Below are 7,354 nucleotides of genomic sequence, written 5' to 3'. Positions count from 1 at the left end.
TAGCTGTGTTGCAGTAGCAAACCTGCCTGCCAGAATGCTGGTCCCTAACCTATTAAGGTGCAAACCGTCTCTCTTGTATAATTTATGCTTACCACAAAACATACCCCAGTGATCCAAGAATTTAAATCCTTGTTTGCTGCACCAGTTCCCCAGCCACACGTTCAAGTCCATTATCTCCCTGTTTCTGGCCTCACCAGCCCGAGGAACTGGAAGCAAACCGGAGATAACCATCATGGACATCCTGCTTTTCAGCCTTCTTCCTAGTTCTCCGAAGACCCGCTGTAGTATGTTCCTCCTCTTCTTCCCGACATAATTTGTGACTTCATGTACCACCACCTCTGGCTCTTCACCTTCGTCCTTGAGGATTTCCTGCACTCTGTCTGTGATGTCTGTAACCCTGGCACCAGGAAGGCAACACACCATCCTTAAGTCCCGTCTGCTGCCACAAAAACCCCGGTCAGTTCCTCTCACTATGGAGTCCCCTATTACCACGGCTCTGTACGATATCCAACTCTTCCGCTCTGTCTCCACGCCAATGGTTGATTGGCAGACCTGGCTGCCTCGCGGACTGGCAGTGTCATCTGTCTCTATTGTTTCCAAAAGATTCAACTTGTTCTTGACAGGTACTTCCCCCAGGGTCTCTTGCACCTGTCTCCTCTCTGCCTTCCTTATCGTCTGCTCTCTTTTGCTCTCTTCTGGTACGATCGGTGTAATAACCTCGCTGAAGGTCTTGTCCAGAAAGGTCTCATTCTCTCGGATGAGCCTAAGGTCCTCGAGTTCTTTCATCAGTGCTGCAATATGCTCTGTCAGTAGCTGAACGTGCACACACTTTCCACACTTATACGAGCCAGACACACCAGAGTCGTTGACCTCCCACATCAAGCACATAGCACACTGAACCAGCTTGGCAGTCATGTCTGCAGCCTCTTCAACTGTGGCGTAATCACTTCACTCAACCTCCTTGTCAAAGAATCCTGAGCTAAAGGCTCACTCTTCAATCCACAGGAACTTCCTTGGACCTTCTTTTTTGGGGCAAGTCTGTGGACTTTTAATTTAGGTTAGAGGAGGAGGGAGGGAGGGAGGGAGGCCCTACTTTGTAGGACCTGGGGGTCTAGAACACACCCACTCAAATAACAATCACTTACCTTCCCGACCGGCTTTGCGCTCTGCCTTCACTTCCCCCAGCTCCCGCTACTCTCTGATGTGAAAAGACCGTTGGCGTCGAGGTAAGTTCTCAAATAACAATCACTTACCTTCCCGACCGGCTTTGCGCTCTGCCTTCACTTCCGCCCAGCTCCCGCCGCTCTCTGATGTGAAAAAAAATTACAACAGGATCTTGATCAGATGGGCCAATGGGCTGAGTAGTGGCAGATGGAGTTTAATTTAGATAAATGTGAGATGCTGCATTTTGGGAAAATAAATCTTAGCAGGACTTATACACTTAATGGGAAGGTCCTAGGTAGTGTTGCTAAACAAGGAGACCTTGGAGTGCAGGTTCATATCTCCTTGAAAGTGGAGTCGCAGGTAGACAGGGTAATGATCAAGGCGTTTGGTATGCTTTCCTTTATTGGTCAGAGTATTGAGTACAGAAATTGGGAGGTCATGTTGCGGTTTTACAGGACATTGGTTAGGCCACGTTTGGAATATTGTGTGCAATTCTGGTCTCCTTCCTATCAGAAAGGTGGTACATGTATGGAATGAGCTGCCAGAGGAAGTGGTGGAGGCTGGTACATTTGCCACATTTAAAAGGCATCTGGATGGGTATATGAATAGGAAGGGTTTAGAGTGATATGGGCGGGATGCAGGTAGGTGGGACTAGATTAAGGTGGGATATGTGGTCAGCATGGATGAGTTGGACTGAAGGATCTATTTCTGTGCTGTACATCTCTGTGACTCTGTGTGGGGGTTTGTTTTAGCAAGACCTCCTTATTTTCATGAAAACAAAGAAACTACAGATGCTGAAAATCTGAAACAAAAACAAAGTGCTGGAGAAACTCAGCAGGTCTGACAGCATCTGTAGAGAGGTCAACAGAGTTAAAGTTTTGAGTCCAGCCCCCCTTCGTCATAACTAAAAAACTGAAGGCTATGCCCCCTGCACTTTATCGGTGTATGTTTCTCTGTGAATTCTTTGTACCATCCTCATTTATTATTTTTCTTCTCATCCGTAAACCTAGCTAGAGTACATTTACTTGCTTTACCTAAGTCATTAATATATGTTGTAAATAACTGCGACCCCAGCACTGATCCCTGTGGCAGTCCACTAATGTTAGTTAGCCAACCCTGTATCCATACTAATATACTACGTCCAACATTCTGGGCTTGATTTATTTATTAACCTAATATGAAATACCTTATCAAACACCTTCCAGAAATCCAAAGAAATGACATCTATTGGTTTGTCTTAACTAACCTACTTGTTACGTCAAAGAATTCTCATAAATTTGTCCGACATATTTTCTCCTTCATAAACCATGCTAACTCTTCTTGATTTTATTATGTATTTATAAATACTTTGCTATTATTTCTTTTGTATTCCAACATTTTCCAAATAACTGGCATGAAACTAAGTAGTCTATGGCTACCTGTTTTTTGTCTCTTTGCATTGTCAGTTTTCCTGTCCTTTGGGACATTCCCAGAATCTATGGATTCTTCAAAGCTTGTTGCCTGTGCATGCACTATCTCTGCAACTACTTCCTTTAATATCCAAATATCCTAAATCAGGACACATTTATTTCCTTACACCTTCTTGCCCCTTGATTATTTAACATTTTTGGAATGCTCATGATGTCTTCTACCATATATTGGATTTTCAGAGGCTTTTGATAAGGTCCCCAAAAGGAGATTGTTCAGAAAAATGATATAGAAGGTAATGTACTGGTATGAATTAAGGATTGACTAATAGACAGAAAACTGAGTTTCAGAATAAATGGGTCATTGTCACTTTGGCAAATTGTAACGAGTGGGGTACACAAGGAACAATACTTGGGTCCTAGCCATTCAATGTGTATATAGTTTATTAAATCATTGCTGATCTGCACCTCTATCTACCCATTTTGACTCCATAACCTCTAACAGCCTTGCTGCACACAAAATCATTTATAATCAATTACGATAGACCACTAATTAAGTTAACAGTTTTCTACTTAAGTGCACTGATAGACATGCAGGTCTTTGTTAAGATGATAAAGCTTGCAATGTAGCAATATTCATCCTAAGGACACATAATTGGAAGCAAGACTTTAAATTTATGAAACTTATTTTAAAATATCATGTCCTATAATGTAAAGAGCAACTTTTTTTAGACATATTATCAACTTTAATTAATGAAGTCACCTAGTATGTCACATTAGTGGTATTGCAAATGAATTATTTAAAGATAATCGTCAAAAATAGATACAAGTAAAACAATTAGATTTAAATTTAGCGTAAGTCAAGACCATGAATAAAAAGAGAAAATTTGTAAATGTCAAGAGTCTTAAATAAAACAGAAGTGCTGAAAATATGGAATAACTCCATGGGGAAACGTTGGAGCATTGTTTAAGCTGCAGATCCTTCTTCAAACAGTTTGACTAAGAGAATATATATGAATTGTGCTTTGCCCTGCCTTCTCTCTTTACAGATTCTACATGCTGTGCACCACCAGCATTTTCTTTGGCATCTGTGTACATTAGTTTAAGAAAGGAAATTACCCCAACAATGGACCACCTGCTAAAATAAAACTGTGAATAAAGGTGCTAATATGCTTCAGTGTCACATGAACTCCAGTGCTGCTGTCCTGTCTTTTGCTTCCTTATGTATAATAAATAATGTTTGTGTTACTAATTTATTTAATCTGACAGGGAAGCAGATGATGCTGGATCTGGTCTGGGGTAGCATTGCTGCAAGCATCAAATAGATGAATGATGTGCAAACATTAGAAGAGTTTATGGATCAGTATTTAGTTTGAACAATAGGAATGAAACAGATCACATGATAGTACAGCAGACAGACAAAACAACAATTACATTTCTTCAGTTCTTTGGGGAACCTTTTGAGAATATATTGTGGTTGAATTAAAATTCTTGTCATGCAGATCTTCCTCAGTGATTACTGAATATTGTTTTTCAGGATGAGCGGTTAATTTGAGGATCCAGCTGCTCCCACAACTGGACTTGAAAGATTCCATTGCACCATTCTGAAGAAGAGCAAAGCAGTTATCTTGAATGTCCTGGTCAATATCTATCCCTCAACCAATATCACTAGAACAAATTATCTGGTATGTTTATGTTATTGCTTTATGTGGGAGCTTGTTGTGCACAGATTGGCAACTGTGGTTACAAGACTAAATGTATTCTTAAAGCATTTCATTGACTAAAACATTTGTGGATATCCTGGTGTCACAAAAGGTACTGTTTAATTTCAAGTGCTTTTTTCATATTAGATATTATAAATTACAGATCTAAAAGTTTTTTTGCTCCTTTTCAACCTGGAAACAATGTCACTTATTAATAGTTAGTGCTATTTCAACTAACATTTAATGCTTGGCTTTCAGTACAACAAAAAATTGCTTATATAGAGCAAAATATGCTACAAACTCTCAGCATGCCATAAAATGGAAGTGATGACCTAGTGGTATTATTGCTGGACTCTTAATCCAGAGACCCGGGTAAATGTTCTGGGGACCTGATTTGAATCCTACCATGGTAGAGTGTGGAATTTGAATTCAATAAAAATCTGGAGTTAAGAGTCTGATGGTGACCATTGTTGTCTATTGTTGGGGAATAACCCATCTGTTCACTAATGTCCTCTCAGGAAGGAATTGCTTTAAAATCTAAAGATTTGGGATGTTAAGTAGCCATTTTAAAATATGACAGACCTTAACATTCCACTTAAACAAATTTAATACTGTTCTACAAATCTCCTAGTTACAATTATAAAGTTTGAATTGCACACTAGTCTAGTCATTTAATAAATATATCTGCACCTGGAAATTGTGCATACCAGTGATGTGAAATTATATGCTTGGCTCCATAACTTTCTTGGACTTGTGCAAGTGATAACTCTCTCTAAAAATGTAAAAAAAAAAGAAACTAGTAGTTATTACTTTTCTGTTGGTGCTTTTTTTTAACATTAGATATTTTACAGTTAATAGTATATGTAGTCAAGCTGCATATTTTGCATATCCCACAGCCAGATTTGCAATAATTGCTATTATACACAGTACCAAAAATACATAAATGTCTACATCCAATTTAGCTGAGGTCAGACATTGTAAGCTTATTATAGCACAGCTAAGCTTCTCCTTTACTTTCAGAATTCAGAATAGACCTTGGGAGTGACCATTAAATTACTAACAGAGGGCAGATAAGTTGCCAAATCCAAAATCATGAGCTTGGAATTTTTTATGATCCTCAAAAATCCTAACAACAAATAAATTTCAGAATTAATAAGATATAGGTACGCATCATAGTAATCTTTGGTGAAGTTAGATGGTCAAACTTGTGAGGCAATGTTCTACTCCTGTGTAAAAATTGACAGATGGCTGCTATTAATGATGATGGAAAACCATTATCTTTAATATACTTGATTGCGAATATAAGTAACATTAACACACATTTACGTGGTGCCTTTAACATAAGCAACATTATGAAGCATTATAAGAAATTATATCACAAGTAGGCATAAATTGGATATATTGGGAGGATAGTGTCAGAGTGGTCATCTCACTAGACTGTAGGTAAGTGCTACAGCTCATGGAACATAAAATTAACTAATCAAAAATTCAAACTTGAAAGCTAGCCATAGTAACGGTGACAATGAAACAACCACTGAGTTTTTATAAAAACCCATTAGATTCATTAATGCCTCTTTAGAAATGTGCCATTTTTCCCTTCTCTGCTCAACATGTGATTCCATGTCCACATCAATGTAGTTGACTCTTAACTACCCTATGAAATGGCTGAGAAAGTTACTCCAGTGTACTAGACCGCTACAGATAAGCCAGAGTCCAATGGATCAAGAAGAAGCTCACCGCCACTTTTGCAAGGGCAATTAGGATTGTCAGAAATGCCCACATCCCGTGTAAGAATTAAAAAATGTTTTCCCTGTTGTTAGCTATGGCTGAAATTGTAACTCCTGTCTGTGAGACGAATTACAAAGCTAACAGGTTGTAATGCACTCATATAGTGTCACTGGATTGAAAGACTTGCATTTCCATAGCACCTTTCATGATGTCAAAATAGCCCAAAGTGCTTAACAGCCAAATACAATTTTTTTAATGACCTGCAGTTTCCGTTGTAATTTATAAACATTGTACGTATCTTTGGAATTAATAATCTACTCATGGTCTTTATGTTTTTTCAGACACACTGAAGATACAGACAAAAACAAAACTTACATAACAGATTTATCCCAAGGAGTACATTTCACTAACATCTGTCTTCTACAGAAAAACTCCATCGGTAAAGTTTGCATCTGAACTCTGACTGATCGGAAAGTTGAGCTCGGGTGGAAGCGTGGGAGCAGGCTGAGGACAGGAAGCACCTTCCCATAGTGTTTTTAACCCCCCACCCTTCCTTTAATAAGGATGTTTACAAGTAGTCGTGACTTTCTGGCAGCCATCACAAGACCCCAATCTTGAAAGCTGGACACAAAAGCCGAAGGATCTTGCAGCTGTGCTTCCATTCCCTACTGCTTCCCTAGGAGGTGGCCTATGATAAAGGGCTTGAATGGGGGAATCAGCACAATGGCATTGCTTCAGTGGTGAGGCTGGATCAAACATTAACATCGGTTCTCACATATTCTACTTCACTTCATTACTAATTCAGGTGACACTGGGTTGTCTCACTGCCATTAACCCCAATCAAGTTAATTTAATAAAAGAATCAACTTTCCAAAAGTGCCCCAATCATGTAAAATAAAGAGAAAATCTTGCATTTGCATTGTCTTGCATTTATATATTAGCACCTCATCATCATCGGACATCTCACATCTATTGCAAATGAAGTATTTTTGAAACATGATCATTACTGTAATGTCAGAATCTTGCCAGCCACATTGCATACAGCTGATTGACCGAGCCACAGTTGGCATGGAGATACAGCATAAGTAATAAAACTGCTAATATTCATTCTCAGAAAAGGCAGGTACAGACTCCGATCAATCATGGTGTTGCCATGGCAATCCAGGAAAAATTTGCAATCTCCATTACCCTGTTGCCCCCAGTGAAGAAGGTGCACTGTTTGTAAATGTCCAAGTAAATAAATACTTTTGCATTAATATGTGTAGATTCTAGTACATGTAAACACATCACACTGCGAGCCCAACTGATAATCTTGTATTGGAGTTGGGTGTAATTCTTAGCACACTCTGGATT

At 39.0% G+C, this 7,354-nt stretch overlaps 2 long non-coding RNA genes across 3 annotated transcripts in view; one reads left to right on the top strand and one right to left on the bottom strand.

Annotated features, from left to right (window-relative positions):
• LOC122560510 overlaps positions 1-6,409 on the top strand; it is a 20,953-nt gene extending 14,544 nt beyond the window's left edge. For both annotated transcript variants that reach the window (XR_006314751.1, XR_006314752.1), the window contains exons 3-4: positions 4,108-4,255; positions 6,343-6,409. This is a non-coding gene — a long non-coding RNA (uncharacterized LOC122560510). The remainder of the gene's footprint in view (positions 1-4,107; positions 4,256-6,342) is intronic.
• LOC122560509 lies at positions 3,436-6,465 on the bottom strand. The gene is made up of 3 exons (XR_006314750.1): positions 6,377-6,465; positions 4,981-5,045; positions 3,436-4,174 (listed from the first exon to the last, which is right to left on the bottom strand). It is a non-coding gene; the product is annotated as an uncharacterized LOC122560509 (long non-coding RNA).
• Positions 6,466-7,354: the final 889 nt, after the last annotated feature.

The sequence above is a fragment of the Chiloscyllium plagiosum genome, chromosome 21, assembly GCF_004010195.1.
Source record: "Chiloscyllium plagiosum isolate BGI_BamShark_2017 chromosome 21, ASM401019v2, whole genome shotgun sequence".
In the NCBI taxonomy this organism is placed as follows: domain Eukaryota; kingdom Metazoa; phylum Chordata; class Chondrichthyes; order Orectolobiformes; family Hemiscylliidae; genus Chiloscyllium; species Chiloscyllium plagiosum.
The sequence above is the reverse complement of the archived record's forward strand: the minus strand, read 5'-3'. Positions and strand labels throughout refer to the sequence as shown.